The sequence below is a fragment of the Dipodomys ordii genome, unplaced genomic scaffold, assembly GCF_000151885.1.
Source record: "Dipodomys ordii isolate 6190 unplaced genomic scaffold, Dord_2.0 Scaffold7, whole genome shotgun sequence".
Classification (NCBI taxonomy): Eukaryota; Metazoa; Chordata; class Mammalia; order Rodentia; family Heteromyidae; genus Dipodomys; species Dipodomys ordii.
The window spans coordinates 15033562-15051958 of NW_012267223.1; positions in this window are offsets into that span (position 1 = coordinate 15033562).

The following is an 18397-nucleotide window of genomic DNA, read 5'->3' on the forward strand; positions in this document are numbered from 1 at the left end:
GAGTAGCTAGGATTACAGATGTGATGCACTGGCACCCAGCTTCACAGTTTTAATAGGGTTAGTGTTTCAGCTAATGAGTTTAGGTATGCTGTGGTCTATGTACTCATTTTTGGGCAGCGTGTCATTCATGTTGGCTCATTTCTTTTTAGGTTTCATAGTATTTTTAGTCTAGAGTACTGTGGCTGATCGGACACACAGGAATTGCTTTGAGTGCATAATTATATTTTCATTCTTTTACTGTTGGTAATTCGGCTGAATAGTTAGGACTGCTGCAATGTTCAGGATTAGACTTTTGCTCCTGACTTGTAGCTTAGACATTAGAAACAATGTGCAGTGTGTAAATGCTTCCTCTCAGGATAGCATACTATTTATAAGGCATTGCTATTTCCAGCCCAGATACTGAACCACTCCCTCCCACCTGCTTTTTAGTTGAAGGACCTGGACAATTTGCTTTTCTTCCTGCTAAATATGTTTCGTAATAAAACTACTTCGTACAGGATCTAATTGCCCATTTGGCACCGAGGAGCCCTGAGGAATGTTGAATGTACTCTACAATCAGAATAGAAAGTTAAAAACAAGCAAACCTTTTAGAAAAGTCATTCCTTTTTATTAATGCACACAATGTATGCTGGACTATTTAGGCTTTGTCATTTTTTTCAACATCAAATATTTCATAAGACTTTTGTTTACATTTTAGTGATAAAATCCATTTTAAAGGTATTTTTGTCTTCTCTTCAGCTATTTGAGAGCAAAAGAGTCATCCTTTTGAAAAAAATCCATTTACTGGTACTAGCAATTTTTAAAAAAATTGTTTCAATTAATTAGCTTTACATTGTCAACTCGAGAAAGTTGTTTTTTATCTTTAATGAAATAGAAATAGTTCTAACCTTTTTGTTCTCCATCATGGTAAAGATATTGGAAGAAGAAAATTAGATATTATGGCTGGGATTACCGTTAAAGGGTGATGGAAGAGTTAAATACCACAAAATATAGATTCCCTCTCTTCAGTTCACAGTTCTTAGATTCTCAGGTATAAAATTTCATGAGGATATTTATTTGAAAAAAATGTATTTTCTTAAAATCCTCCTTTTAAGTCAAATAACATGTGTATTAACCCCTATGAAGAAGAAAGTCAATGTGAAACATAGGTTGATACTCTTTCTTTTACCTAAGTCTACCTTTGAGGAACATGTATTTTGTTGGGTGCTGAAATTTATGATAAAATTTCATTTGTTGTTTAAGGGTCTATAAGTAAGAGTCTATAAGAACACATAGGCTGTGACAAAGGCTAAGTGTGCACTGAAAATAAAGACAGTGTATCAAAATTGGTGGATGAAATGAAATACCTAGATTTTTTACAAATGTGGGTCCTATTAAACATTCTTAAAATTCAGAACAGTTCACACACATTGTTCCCATGACTGAAGGTGGATAATCTGATATCAAGATGACGTCCATTTAATTTTAGACTTTTGAATCTGGATATTCTCAACATTTCCCTTTTAATAAAACTATCAAGAATGTGTCCCTCACTCAGAAACAAAACAGTCATGTACTGAAACTGAAGACCAAAGGTTTCTGTTATTTTGCAAAATGAGGATGGTCACATTTGTTTCCAATCTGACCTCATGAATGGCATTTAGTTTGTTCACACCCATAATATCTGTAAAAAGAAAAACATAATGAATTTACTTGCTTTAAGTATCCAGCACTTAAATGGTAGTAGAGTGGTATGCTTTTAAATACATCTAAGTGATTTTTTTCCTCTTAAAGTTGGGAGCTATTTGAATCAGAAATGAATCTAATAAATGCATACCAACTGAGGGGATACACTGTATTCTAAGTAATTTTTGAAGAGATATTGTCACTTAAATCACAAATTACTGGATTGCAATTTAGAAAATGTCTTTGTGTAGAAATTCTATGAGGCTATGTATGTGCAATTTTGTGATTCCCTATATAAATTGTGTACCTTATTAACTTGCTTAGAATAGGGATTATTTCTAAGGTGAGGATGTGTGTGTGTGTGTGTGTGTGTGTGTGTGTGTGTGTGTCCTTATTCTGTTGGGGTCAGTTAACCCATCACAATGACTATCAATTGATGAAAGATTGTTCAGAACACATTTTAATAGTATCTGATACACAAAGATTAAGATAGAAAAGTCTTAGTGGAGGATATATATTTGGTGCCTTTTTCAAGTGAAAAAAATTGTAGAGATTTATTGTAAGTTTTATAATTAGATTTAAGCAAGATATACTTCAGGAAATTATAGAGATACATAGTTTAAATTCAATACAAACTATGATATTTGCCTTGGATAAAGGTCATCTTTTTTAATTTTTTATTGTGAAAATACCGTACAGAGGGGTTAAAATTACATGGGCAAGATAATGAGTACATTTCTTATCAAGCATTGTTGCCTCCTCCTTTGTTTCCCTTTCCCATCCCTTCCCATCTCCCCCCCACACACACCTCACCAAAGTTGTTAAGTTCGTTTTTCAGCATAATGACTTGTACATTATCATTGTTGCAATGGGTCTCTACAGTTGGATAAAGGACTTGTTTGATGCAAACAAACAATAAACTCATTAACCAAATATGAATATTTTAAACTTTATTTTGTTTCTAGGATAATAATTAATAGTGGGCATGGGCATACTAAAGAAATTCTGAGTCTCTAAATTCTCTAATTGACTATAAAGTCAATCATTTTGGGTCTTTCTATTTCTACTCAGGACTGGTGTTCACTTTGAGGATCTTGCTGCTGTTTTTTCTGCTGTTAACAATAGATCTGGGTTATCACTTCCTACACTTATAGTAAATAGAAGAAAGTTCCTTCCCAGAAACAGAAGTTTCAGTTTTTCACTCTATTGCTACTTATATTGATTCTGATTTTGTAGGAAACATTTCCAACAACCTTATTTATAAAATCTTGTAGCCAGGTGTGGGAGTATATGCCTGTAATCCCACCTACTTCACAGATGGAGGTAGAAAGATCCTTGTCTGAGTCTGCCCCATGCAAAAGTACAAGGTCATACCTGAAAAACTCAAGTGCTGGGGCACGGTTCAATTAGTAAAAACCACAGTTCAAACCCCAATAACACAGGCACACATATACACATACATAATCAACTCCTATGACAACTTTTCTTAACTCTTTCAATATGATTTCATTTCTGTTTTTTTTCCGTAACATACTTCCACTTCAACAGATTTCTAGTATTGATCATACAATTATTACTCCTATCTTATATTATGTCTTTGTCTTCCATCCTACTTCTAGAAAAGAAAAATACTCCAGTGGTTTGCTATACCAAGACAATAAAACACTTAAATTCACCTTCTGGTTTGCTGTTCTACAAATAGACTACTTTCACTTCTAATGATATAGCTTCTTTCATATGGAATCACATAATTATACTCATTTGTACCTTGTTCTTTGGATTCAACAAGAATTTTCTCTTTAGACTTCATTTATGTTGGTATGTTGTTTTTAATCTTACAAGTAACAGGATACATATTAAGTTCACAGTTTTAAACCTGTGTAAAAACTTTGTGTTATACAATTCATTAAAAAAATATTTTAATAGAGCCAGGTGCCGGTGGCTCACGCCTGTAATCCTAGCTACTCAGGAGGCTGAGACCTGAGGATCATGGTTCAAAGCCAGTCTGGGCAAGGAAAATCCATGAGACTCTTATCTCCAATAAACCACTAGAAAACTGGAAGTGGCGCTGTGGCTCAAGCGGTAGAGTACTCGCCTTGAGCTGAAGAGCTGAGGGGCCAACCAAAAAAAAAAAGTTCAAAGCCCCACGAGTGACCAAAAAAAAAAAAAACTTTAATAAACGGTTTTACTTCAAGTTGGCCAATCTATAAGTTCAAACTAGTTTTGTATTTATATTTTTTTACATTAGAGAAGCATTTCAATAATCTTCATCCTGTTATGTTTAACTTGTTTGAACCATTGCATACATGTGTGTAACATGCTTTCTTTCATGTCAAGTTATGATATAAAACTAGAGCTTTCAAAGATGGAGACCATAGACACCCTTGAGCTTTATAACATGTCACATGAAGAAAAGCCAATGACTTGAGAGTACCATGGTTTTGGCCTGTAGAAGTATTAGAGTAACACTTCCTATAATAGGAAGCATGGACAAAGTTCTTTTCTTTTCTTTTCCTTTCTTTTCTTTTCTTTTCCTTCCTTCCTTCCTTCCTTCCTTCCTTCCTTTCTCTTTCTTTCTCTCTCTCTCTTTCTTTCTTTCATTGTGGAGATTGAACTCAGCATAGGCACTATTCTCAGCATTTCAGCTCAAGGCCAGTGCTCTGCCACTTGAACCACAGTGCCACTTCCAGTTTTCTGGTGACTAATTGGACATCAGAGTCTCATGGACTTGCCTTCCTAGGCTGGCTTTGAACCATGATCCTCAGATCTCAGCCTTCTTAGTAGCTAGGATTACAGGTATGAGCCACCAGCCAGTTAGACTAGGCCTTTTCTAAAGTCTCTTTTAGCATAAAATTTCTATGATGGAAAAAAAAATAGAAGTGATCCCATTAAGAAGCTTCGGGGAATGAGCGAACCAATTGTATATGAATGCATTTGTCTAGCAGAGTGTCTCCAGGAGAAACACCAGTCAGACTTTCTATTTGGCCATAATGGCATGCACCATAAAGCTCGCATTAATGAGCAATCCCTTTTATACCAAGAAACATCCATGAGCATCTGAGGATAAAATGACTCCTTCGGTGACAAAACTCTTTCAACAATTACTGGCGATTTCTTTCTTTCTTTTTTGCATGAAACTCTGTTGATCAGACATATCTGCAGCACTTGCTGTACTGTTTATAGAGAACATTGCTCGTTTGACCCTAGGTTTCTTAGGAGTGGCCCTGGTGTTTGAGATTGTATCCTGCTTCATTTCTGTTCGCTCTGAAATCTTTTCTCCTGTGTCCATGGGTTCACACCATCTTTATACACAGATTGACCTCCTCATTCATAACTTGGATTTAATGATGCACTTCTCTTTTTATCTGGCCCAACAGTTCAGGATCCACAAGTCAATTAAATAGACCCAAAATGATGATAACGATCAGAGGTCTTCCAAATACATTGCACTCAGTGTTTTGTGGGAAGTTCTTCACCTAAGCACATAAATCTTTTCTTTGTAACCACACAGTTTTTTTTTCTTTTATTTCAGTCTACACTGTTTTCCCAAAGGTCATCCTCTAGAAATTCTTCTGGGGTGGTCCTACAGGTTGTCAACAAGAAGGTGTTTAAAAAATCAACTTTACATAAATGTCATGGAATAAGTCTACTTCTTAGAAGGCCACCACAGTGATTAAAAATGTCTCCTCATTGCTGGAAGTGGTGCATTGTATTCAGAACATTATTCTCTTGTGTTTGTGGTTTGATGATGTCTTCTATAACATGTGTTCATTGATACTTCCTAAGAGTTTCTTCAATAGGCTAATACATTTCCCACATAAACTCTGATTGCAAATTCTCATAGGCTATGAGATAGTCCAAGTTTTACCAATTAAGAGTGCTGAATGATAGAAAGGAAAACTCTCTCCAGGCATGCAGACAATTGGCAGCCTCAGCTTATAAAGGGCCATGAGCTCAGCAGTATCTTCATGCATAGGAAACTGTTTACACCGATGTCATCATTTATATATTTTATTAAAATGCATTACAATGCATATTTGAAGGCTTCACACAGGATTAAAATACATCAAGTTTATTTTAAGATTAATCTAGCAAGGAGCATTGTCATATTGAAAGATGAGTGGAACAAAGACCTATTTTAATGTTTTATGAAAACATTATTAAAAAATCCATCATTAGTCGCATTTTCCCTCAAGTCGCTTAGCTCAGTTAAAATACATTAAGCTTACTTTAAAATCAATACAGTATTTTAAAAGGTTTCTTCCTGGCACAAAGCAAAAGTAGAAGATATTTATTTTAATCTCCCTTAAACACTATTACCTAATCTATTATTCTGGCTTATGTACTCCTCCCAAATTATTTTTTTTCCTTGGTTGAATAAAGTAACATTTCAAAGTGCATGTTTCAATTATTTCTCTGTGCAGTACTACTTTTTTGTATTATTTTATTTATATAGTTCTCAAAAGCAATCATGTAAAAAACAATTCTTACCTATTGTAAAGTCTATATGGACCCAAATTCAAGCAAGCACATTTTCTAAGCAATCTATAGGAAGACAAAAGAAAGATAAAAAGGACAAACATGTTAGCATTTGCAAGTACATGGATTCTGTCCCAACATATACACACATACTCACAATACAAATCTCATTTTGTCATGCCCTGTGCTATGCACTTGTAGTCCCAACTAGATTACAAAAGATTTTTTAAACAATAGATTTATTTCAAAAGAGCAAAGATAACATGGTTTTATTTATATGAGTGTCTAAAGGAGTCAAAATACTAGGAACAGAAGGTGCAAAGGTGACTGTAAAGAACTCATGGAAGGTAGCTATGCTCACCACCATACAACCTTCGCCAAAAGAGGATGTGACTAGAAGTGGTGGACAAAGGCTCACTGGCTAGGTATAGATGATTACATAAAATAATATTCTATGAAATGAACTCCAAGGGAAGGAAACAAGAGATATTTTTTTCAGTCATTGTTGCTGCTGTTTTTGTTTTCATTTTCTTTTTTCTTGTTTGTTAGTTTGCATTTGGGAGGGTACGGGAAGGCACATTAAATAAAGGTGGAAAAAGAGTGAACAAATGCAGCAACCGTACTCAATGGACACCACATGGAAAATGAACTGGATATGTTGAGGTGGGGATGGGAGGGAAAAGTAGGGAGAGAATGACGGAAGGAGAGACATGGTTTAAAAAGAATTGTACTCATTACCCATTACCTGAATCATGTAACTGTAACGCCTCTATATATCAACTCTACAATAGCAATAAGAAGAGAAGAACTCATGGAAGAAGAGGGAGGGATTAGGATGTGATGAGTTTAGAGTTTCATTTTTTGCAGGATGAAAAATCTACAGAGGCCCATTGTAAAGCAATGCAATTCATACTACTAAATTCTGTATTTAAAAATATACAATGACAAATTAAATAGTATGTGTTTTGTGACAATAATTTCGAGGCTACTGCTCTAAGAATGGGAACTTTTTGTTTGTATTTTCTCTTCAGTGATTCTACTTTTTCCTCCAGTCTACTGACCCCTTCTGTTTTCTATGTTCCATGTCCTGTATCTACTCTATAGTGGCGATGCCTCCAAAGTTGTGTTTTATCGTGAATATTCATAGCCTCGAGATTCTATCTTCTGTGCTATCTCAGTTTTGTTTATCCTGTTGTTAATTTCTCTGTCCCTTTCCATTATATTCAATGTAATTTTAGAGAGCTAATAGGGTTATACTAGCATACTGAATGTATGTGAGATTTATGATCAAATACTGCCTATGAGAGAAACTTAAAGTAAATCCTTTGTCTTTTTGCTTAATGTAGAATTAAGAACAGTCAAGTAAGGAGATCAACCTAAGAACTCTATCTAGGCAAGGAGTCATTGAAAAGACATTCCAGCAGAGGTGATACAAAGTTAATTTTCTCCCTACCCAATGAAAGTTCAGTTGCTTCTCTAAACTTCATTTCCTCTTGAATGTTAATACTGTTCTTCACCCAGAAGAGATGGAACAGTTGCTACTTGGTTTATTCTTGTAAGTATTTAGCATACTGACTCTTTCAGGAAACCATTTCTACTTGATACCCTAGAAGAATAATGAAAACATCAAGAGGCCTTATATAATATGTACTTTGCTTACTAACAGACCTTCAAAACTGAGTTAATGCAGCAGTGCACTGGGACTATTTAAATGCATTTTTAACTTTGATGATGACCTGTCATTCCACATACTGAATATCAGATGTTTTTCTCCTTAGCTTTCTGTCCCCCTGGGGTCTCTCTAAATGAGGTTGAAATTTCAGTGTGCCTTTAGATGCAATTTCCCATAGTTTCTTGCAGACCCCCAAGCTCCAAACATTATTAAGATTTTTCTTCCCCTATACACTATAAACCTCTCCGCAGCCTAATAGTGAATCATCATAATTTCGTTAGGCCAAGTCTGCAGGTGATAGAAACAATAAAAATGAGACCAAGGAGAAGCTCCCTGTACATTTTAGCAAATGATCGTTGACCAGTTTGACAGCTTCATAAAGTTCTAGGAAATGTGTTTCTTCTCTTCTCCCGACACCCTTTAACCACTGCCTATATTCTCAGGTAATGAGTGAGTATAGTAAATGCATTATCTATCGCCTCTACTCATTTTCTATGGTTCTCTATGCCAACTACAATATGTAATGAAACTAAAGCAAACTGGAAGATGGAGGGAGGAAGATCTTGACATCAAAACTCTAACACAATCTTTATACATATATGTATATGTATCTCTCTCTCTATCATCTATTTTGGTTGGTCATGGTGCTTGAACTCAGGGCCTGGTTGCTGTCCCTTAGCTCTTTTTTTTTGCCAGTCCTGAGCTTTGAACTCAGAGCCTAGGCACTGTCCCTGAGCTTCTTTTTGCTCAAGGCTAGCATTCTACCACTTAAGACACAGACCTACTTCCTGCTTTTTCTGTTTATGTGGTACTGAGGAATCCAACCCAGAGCTCCATGCATGCAAGGCAACACTCAACCACTGAGCCACATTCCCAGCCCTGCTGTCCCTGAGTTCTTTTGCTCAAGGCTAGTGCACTACCAATTTGAGCCAGTTTTTGGTTTCTGTTTTTTCTTTTTGAGTGGTTAATTGGAGATACGAATCTCCCCAGGACTTTTCTGCCCCAGGCTGGCTGGAAAAGTGATCCTCAGATCTCAGTCTCCTGACTAGGATTAAAGGCATAAACCATCAGCACCCAGCTCATGATTATATTTGTATATTAGTTTTCTTTAGGGGTCATCAACTTGAATACTTATTTTGGCAGTCACAATAGAATGCTTGCTTGTTTATTTTGACTTAACAATATATCACATACCTGTCTTAAGTTACTGTGTAATATTCATATGAATATTATATATATATATATATATTATGGAGGCATTACTGGGGCTTGAACCATGAACTTTTGAGCCAAGATCCCCAGATCTCAGCCATCTGAGTAGCTAGGATGACAGGCGTTAGCCAGTAGCACCTGCATCTTAAATATATTTTACAATGCTTTTCTTTTCCTTCGGTATCATCCCAGGAAACTCCAAAACAACCAAAAAAAAAAAAAGGTGGAGGGGGGAATTCCTTGAAGACCTGTCTGTTCAATGTCCCCTCTATTAATTGGATTGTGTGTGTGTATGTGTGTGTGTGTGTGTGTGTGTGTGTGTGTGTGTCTGATTTTGCTGAGCTCTTTATATATTCTGGAAATGAATCCTTTGTTTGGTGGCTAGGTTGAAAAAAAATGTGCCTTCCTTTTGTAGGCTGTATCTTCCTTGTGGTAATGATTTCTTTGGTGATGAGCTTTCTACTATGACCAAATTCCTTTGGTTTGTCATGGGCCCTACATGTTTTGTAGTCTATTTCCAATTTCATTTTGAAATTTTGGGGGTGAGATTCTATTTTCGACAATATTTGTGTTAAAATTATAACTATGAATTGAGACATGGGTGCTAACAGCTTGGTTTGAACACTATGCTATGAACGCTATGTATGATTGCTTATAAACTCCAGCTTCAGAGAAGGGGTGGAAGAATGGAAAAGTGTTGGAGCTGATGAACAGAAAGAAGACAAACAACTGAACAGAAAAGTTTCAGGTATTTTGCAAGTTCCTTTCTTAACCACTTCCTGACCCTTGTCTCTCATGAGCCACTTCTATGAGGTTCTAATTTATTTTCTACCAGTTGCATCTGAGAAGGATTTTATGTGTTATCATAACATCTATTTTTTGCTTAATTTATTGTCTTAAATGCAAATAACACATTAGTGCATTTGAACATTTAGCTAAATTAATTTCATTCTAATATCTAAAAAACATGACTTTCCTCAGATACTCGTCTATTGAAACAAGGGTGCATGAAAATTTTATGTTCATAAATATGATCTAGACAAAAGATGTATGTCTGTTTTTATCAAATTACTTTGATCAATTAAAAAGTTCTGAGATTAAGGAATCTTCAAATTTAATACAATAATTTATATTTTAAGACTAAATTAAAATATTGTGTGCATCTTATTGAAAAAAAATATTAGGATGCAAGTTCTTTGGAATAGAAGTCCACTTGCAAATATTAGCATTTTAATAAAAACTTCCAATTGAAAAAATAAGAAAATATCAAAATGCTATATTTTGGCCAAATTCAGTTTATATTTCATTTCTTTTAACTTATTACAATTATTTTTATAAGGACTCTTTACAGCTGGGCACCAGTGGCTCACACCTGTAATCCTAGTTATTCAAGAGATTGAAATCTGAGGATCTCAGCTCAAAGCCAACATGGGCAGAAAAGTTCCTGTGAGACTCTTATCTCCAATTAACCACCAGAAAACCAGAAGTGGCCCTGTGGTACAGTGCTAACCTTGAGCAAAAGAGCTCATGGACCATTCCCAGGCCCTGAGTTCAAGCCCTATGACTGACAAAGATTCAGAAAAAGGAAAAAGAAAAAAAGAGAAATGTTTACACATCAAATCTGTTATTTATTTTTACATGAAGTCTTACCATCTATTACTTGTCAATTGATTCTTTGGGTATGTATCCCAGTATAAGCATCTTTTTCTTCACTGAATCAATACTCTTTCTTTTCACTTTCCCCCAGCTCTGATACTCATACTCACCTTCCCTTCTTTTCTCCTTCCCTCCTTCCCTCTATTCTTTTCTTTCTCTTCTTTTTATTTTACTGCTCCTCCCTTCCTCTTCCTCATCCCTTTTTTCCCACCACACTTTCTCTGTTTCGCTCTCTGTTTCTGTTTCTCTCTGTTTCTGTTTCTCTGTTTCTCTGTTATTCTCTCTCTCTCTCTCTGTCTTTTTCTCTCCTCATACATTCTGGATGGTCTTCCTTTTGTGTCAGTCCTGGGGCTTGAATTCAGGGCTCTGGGCCTTGCTCTTGAATTTTTGTTCTCAAGGCTAGTACTCTACTATTTGAGCCACAGCTCCACTTCAGACATTTTGTGGTTAAATACAAATAAGAGGCTCACAAACTTCTCTGCCCAGGCTGGCTTTGTACTGAGATCCTCAAATCTCAGCCTCCTGAATAGCTAGGATGACAGGCATGAGCCACTCTCACCTTTCTTGAATGCTGTTTATAAATGCAAAGTCTACTCTTCCATAAGCTTTCATTGATCACTTTCAACTCATAAATTATGTTTTCTTATAAAAAAAGGTAATACGATTCCAAGTTGCCTTTAAGCAGCTTCTCTAAAGAAATGTTCTCTATATTATTTCTTACAGATGAATATAGGTCTATAACAACCCCCACATAGAAAGTTGAAATGGAAACATGAGCCAACTATATATTTATGTACATCTGGATCCATAGATTCTGCTATGTGTTACTCATATACTTATTTTCACCGATTCATTTATATTACTACTTTTGATACCAGTTTAATATCTCTTCCTAATTTGCATATAAACATTAAATTGAATTTAAACGAGTGGTACACTAATAAGCTCTAATTCATGCACCATTCAATTCACCCATTTAACGAATACAATTCAGTGTCTGTTTTTGTCTGTTTGCAGATATGTCTGACCAGCTCCGTAGTCAATTTAGGACATTTTATTACCTAAAAATATATTTAGAACGTTTACTTATCACCATCCCTTTACTCTTCTATACCACCTACAATTCTTTCTGTCTCAATACACTTGCTTATGCTGAACATTTCAGACAATACAATATTTGCTCTTCTTTCACAAGACATAGTATTTTCAAGGTTCATTCATATTGGACCAACTATCAGTGCTTTATTTCTGTGTATATTGTGAAATGAAATAAATTCCATGTCAATAATATGTCACATATTGTCCTTCATCAGTAAATAGGTATTTAGCTTTGGACACTTTTTGCTTCTAGGAATAAGGCTGTTGTAAAATATTTGTGTTGACTATGTGGTTACATACCTGAACTAATAATTGCAGGGATCTGTCATACTGTGTGTGTGTGGTGTGTGTGTGTGTGTGTGTGTGTGTGTGTGTGTGTGTTTAGAGACTACCATTTTCTATCACGATCTGTGGCATGCAATTGTCTCAGTTCTTCACATTCTCAAACAGATGAGGATCTGCCTTTATTATTACAGGGAATTTAGTGGGTGTAAAATATATCTCATTGTAGGTTTTCATGAGCATTTCTTTGATGTCTAATACATTGAAGCTTCCTTATGCATTTACTGGCCATTTGGAAAGATGTTTATTTACATCTTTCTCCATTGTAAAACTTACTTAGTTCATAAGAAAAAATCTAACTCTGCAGTCATAATATTCAATGTGAATATATGAAAAATAGAAGCAGATACTTTGAGGGGATAGGCAAATTTGGGAGAGCTGGAAGAGAATTGGGGAAGGGGTCATATTGATCAACATATATTATACTCATAAACTGACATGTTGAATTGAAAGACCTTTGTACAGGTACTGAATAAAATTTAGAAAATCACTTATAAATTTTAGAAACAAATCCCCATTGTGTGGGTTGGCATTACACTTTATTGATAATGTTTTAAAATCAGAAACTTTGTTTTTGGTGCTAGTCCTGGGGTTTGAACCCAAGACCAAGATGCTGTTCCCTAGCTTTATTTTGTCAAAGCTGGTGCTCTACCATTTGAGCTACAGCTCTACTTCCAGCTTTTTGGGGGGGAAACAAGAGTCACATGAACTTTTCCTACCCATGCTGACTTGAAACTGGAATCCTCAGATTTCAGCCTCCTCAGTAGCTTGGATTACAGACGTGAGCCACCTGCACTTGGGTGCTTTGTTTTCCATGTGTCATTTATTTCCATTCTAATATCTATTTTTCTGGTTTTCCTTCTTGTTTTGGATTACACCTTTTGTGCAATTCCGGATAATGAGACTCACTTGCCCTTGGCTGTGTTTGTCTTGTAGTTTTCTTGTCACATTATGTAGAGGCATGATGGAATTATTTTAATGCATCTCTTGTCCCTGATGTCATACCAGAGAGGCTGCCCACTTCATGAGGGTCACCGGCTCACAGAGGTGACAATGGCTTCTCCAGGACTCTTCCTTAGTCTCTAACCTTGATAACTCTGTCAAGCTATTTACCATTGCTTCAGTCATGTGCAGCTTTTACTTTCTACCAGTTACCTGCTGATTCCTTTAGTTCTTGTGACAATGTTATGGGACCAAAAATATTGTTCATACTCATTTCCAATTGAACTGGGATCACCCTCAGAATTGTTTACTTGACCTCTTTGTTTTCACGTACATCTCTATCTGCTCTGCATGTGAACTAACCTCAAGATAAAGAGGTCTGCTCTTTGTTATTGGTTTACTTTTTTCTGGAACAGTAGGAAACTTATTACTGCCAAGATGACCATTGTGTTTGAGAGTCCCTTGGGGTTTGTACCAACTAATATTCTGCTTCAGATCATGCCATTTTGTTATAATGGAATTTGATCACAAGATACAGAGGAGCTACATTTTGAGAGGTGGAATTGGGAGTCTTTATTAGAAAGTTTGATGACTGCAACCAGACCCTTTCCTCAAAAACTTGCAGCCTTAAATACACTTAATACCGTTAGGAAACTCAGCCACCAGGGCAGTAAAGAAAGAGCAGATAAAGAATCTCAACAAACCAGATCACCTCTAATGGAGAGCTGAAGAGAGAAGCCATGGTGACCTGCGGAGAGGCAGGAAGCATGTTGCAATGGCGGCCAAGTTGGTTGGGTTCTAAATAGGGTCATTGTCAGGGGACAGGGTCACAGGGAGCTGGAGAATTCAGAGTCTCAGAAGTTCATGGTACTATGGTTTTAGTCTGACAGGTCCACTAACTTATTGTACAAGTCCCTGCCCCTAACTCTAGGAATTCAGGCAATCCCTGGGGGTGAGGGTGGAACTTCAACTCTAAGAGTTTTCAGAAACTCTTCATCATCCACCAAGATGCCAGAATGGTACCAGTTAGACCCATTATCCATACTTCAGTGTATGATGGGAAGTGTTTCAGATGTCTCTTAATAAATTTATTCTGTCCTGTTTGTGTTTTTTTGACCATAATGCCTAGAAAGTATGAAAGGTCAAAGACATACGTTCGCTGATGATCCATTCCTTAAAAGCTGTTTTCATGAACTCCAATTCTGCTCATAGCTCCATGGTTTGAAGTGGTGGCATGGCTATTCCTTCACTCAATTTCCATCCTATGACATGGAGATTTTTCGTCTTTCTTTTGAGGTCGCTTATTTTTTACTTTCTTCAGAAAACAAGCATTATTATCTTATATTTATAGTGGAGGTTGAACATGAGAAACTACGATTTCTGATATATAACTCAGTTGTGTTGCTGTCATTCATTTGTGTTTCCTTTCGACCCATCTTTCTACTGGGGCCAAGCTTAATGTCAAACACTTGAATTATCTTACTTTCTTTTATAATCCATAATATTACAGTTGGAAGCTAACTCAAATATCAATTCATTTGACTTACTTTTTCTTGTTGCATAAGTGACTTTCCTGAAGTGGCTGTTGCCATTAAAAACTAGTTTGTTTTTTATTCTCCATCTATCCTGTCTTCCATGCTCTGTCTCCTGTATTTCAACTAGCTTTTCCTTACCTTTCTGATTCCATCATCAACTGCGTAAGGCAGGGCCATAATGTAAACATTTATGTACTTCTTTATCTATTATGTACTTCTTTATCTAAGTGTTTATAATTCATTTTGTTGGTAAAAGGTCAAAAGGTTCCAGGGATAAATATTTAAAAACCATCATATAGACACCTACCATTTGCAAAATAGTTTTGACTTTTATAAGACTCAGTGTGACAAATAGAATGCAATGATTATATTATCTAATTTGATTTCAATATAATCTCAAACCTTTGAATCTCAATCATAGTTTAGCTATCAATAGATCTTTTTATATGAATGTACACATGCAAAGAATGATATAAAATTTCAAAAAAACACATTTTTGTAAGGAGGTAAAATTGTAATAATTTTTCAGCTCAGATTTAAAAACCAATTCCTACTGGGGAGATTAAAAAAAAAGACTCAATAAATATTTCAGAGGCTTCGTAAGAGTAATTTCTCTCACAGGCTTCATATGTACCATGTGTAAACAATTTATATTTCCCATGAGGAATAAGAAATAATGCCAAATTGATATCTAGCTATTATAAAAATCAAATAAACAGTATTTCCAGTGATTAGAAAGGTAATTACAAGAACTCTTTACATAAATGTAGCAAGGTCCTTTTGTCTAAGGTCATTAACTCCTTGTATTGTTTGCTTTAGAAGCAGATAGGATAAGTGCTCTCCCAGGAAAAATGTTAATTAACTCTTTGATTTATCAAAACTAAATATTCATTGCTTCTCTTATGCATATAGGTGGAAAATAGCTACAAGCAAATTGCATGGAAATTGAAAAACCCTACCCCTTAAAATTTTAAATCCATCCAGATTTCTATTGTCTGTAAGAGACTATAATTAAACATCATCATTTCAATTTATGAAGCTTGAAAAAACATTAATAATATAGTGCAGATGTTAGACATCTGGAGTGAAGTCATCCTGGTGTGGTAGGAAAATGCAGAGAGTTATTAACTATTTGCCTAAAAGCAGTTCTTTATTTTGTTCCTTAAAGGGGAAACAAAAGGGTCATTGTCTAAACAGTTTCTTCTCCTCTTACAACTTTGAAAATAAAATCAAAGCCCTCTTCTTTCATTTCAAAACAATGTGTTCCAGCTTTGTGAGTTCTTCTGTTGCTGGAATCCTTTTGTCCACTAAAGCTTCATCTCCTGTGATGTTCTTTACGATACTTCAACAGATCCTTAACACCTTTACTCTATCTGCAATGCTCTTCCCCATGACTGACTTTATATGACTCAGAACTGGGGTACAATATCATCCTCTCTGAAATGCTCTTTCCATCAGTCAATCAACATTAGATACCTAGGGCATGTTATCTGAAGGAATGTAAGTAAATATATAACAGAGACACCTGCATACTCATGTTCAATGAAGCACTATTTGCAATTGGCAACTATGGAAATAACCCAGATGCCCTATAACCAATGAATGAATCAAGGAAATCTCTCTCTCTCTCTCTCTCTCTCTCTCTCACACACACACACACATTCACCTGAGTATTAATATTACTTAACCACAAAGAAGAATCGGATTATGTCATTTGCAGGGAAATGGATAGACCTGGAAAATATCATTGTAAACAACTTAAGTTAGGGTCCCAGGGACAAAGATCATACATGGGATCTATGTGATCTCTCATATGTGAATGCTGGACCTAAAATATAAACATATGTGCAAACACATAAGGATATATATATATATATCATTAAAAATTCTTCCAACATGAAAACATGCTTTTACAAAGGTGAATGTGTTTTCACTGATGCAAATGAAAAAATAGTTTGTGATTTGGATTTACATCTATACACAAAATATTCTCCATCAAGCTAAAGTTATTTGATTACTATAAATAATAATTTTTGAATGATAAATTAATCCAAAGAAATATGTTAATTATATCTTTGTAATTAAAAATATTAATTTCAATATTTAAAAATGTATAAGTAATTTTGAGGGTTCTACAGATTTGCAAGTTGCTCACTTACATGAAGTTCAGCCTTCTAAATTTTGTATCTGTAGTTATTTAACTAAAGATGTCCAAATCTGGAAAATAGTATATACAAGACAAAACATTTAATTTTGTATTCTTTGGCTGCCAGATATTTTGTGTGGGCACAACTACTGGGACTTGAACTCATTAGGGATTTTTGTTTGTTTGCTTTTGTTTTTCACTTGTGACTCTACCACTTGATCCACACCTTAACTTCTGGCTTTTTGGTAGTTATCTGGATATGAATCTTTTGAGTTTTTATGCCTGGGCTGGTTTCAAACCAAAGTCTTCAGCTATCAGCCCCCTAAATAGGATTACAGGCATGAGCTACTATTGCCCACTATTGACCTCAATTCTCTCCATTGGCCTTGAAGCTGATAGAATTTCTCCCAATGAAAGATATTAGAAATTAGCTTTCATTTGAATGTAAAAGTATTTGTAGACCATGTGATTTCTTCATGCATCTCATGAAAAAGTCCATGGTAAAGGATTCTCTGTCAAACATAAAGATTTCCTATTTGACTATTTATATGGATGTTCTTGTATGCTGTCATCATGATTGGTTTTAGACTACAGAATGAAATATGTAATACAGAAATTTATTTGAAGTGAAGGAGTAGGAAGTGTTCACCACCTCATGGAAGTTATTAAAATTGCTTTACCTTTTTATCAAATTGTGTGTATGACAAAGAGACTGAAAAATAGATACTGGGATAGAGACCCAGAAAAAGACAGAGAGAAAGAGAAGGAAAGAGAGAGATAAATACCGACAGACTGACAGAAGGAGAGAAGGAGTAGGAGAAGGAAGAAAGAAGAAGAAAAAAGGAAGAGAAGGGGGGAAAATGAAGAATCTATTTGTTATCAATAGCTTCACACCAAAATATGATGCAAAACCAAGTAGCTTATAACACAATTCACCTTGAACCTGTAACATGACTAAGACTAGTGGGACAATTTGACTAGCATCAGATTATCTAAGATGACACCATACATTGATTATCCACCTCCCTAGGGGTGCCTGGAACCTTAGGAGCAATAGGCTTACATTATTAGTTATGAGTCTTGTCTTTCCAGCTTTATAGCTTGGGAAGTTCACCATGGCATAGAGCATTAAGTGGAAGCAACTGAGCCTCATAAGCATAATTCTACTCCTATACTGCTGTGTACCTCAAAGAATATCAAAGATAGGCTTAGTGGGGTTCCATGCAACCAGGAACAGAAAACTTCTTATTCCTGCCAGTCTATTCATTCCAGTGTTAACTCCAGATTACCTTTGAAGACTAACTACTATAAAGAAAATTTGCAAAGAATGAATGAGCCAATATTCCTTCTACGTTCCTTTAAGTTACCCACTTTGAGAGTCAAAGTACTCCTGTGGCTCCATGTTTCCCATGCGACCAAGCCTCTACCTCCTCCCACACTGTGAATATTCTCCTTCTAAATTCCTCTATCCTAAATAGAGTGCTGCTATCTCATCCCTTCTGGATTATTCCCTTTAGCATATCCTTTCTACAGGCATCATTTTAAACATAGAACTTCGTGTTACTTGCCTTCTTTCAAGCCTTGAATAGTTCCACATTGTATCAACCATCAAATCTCAACTTCTCATTTTATATAAGAACCTCTCTAATA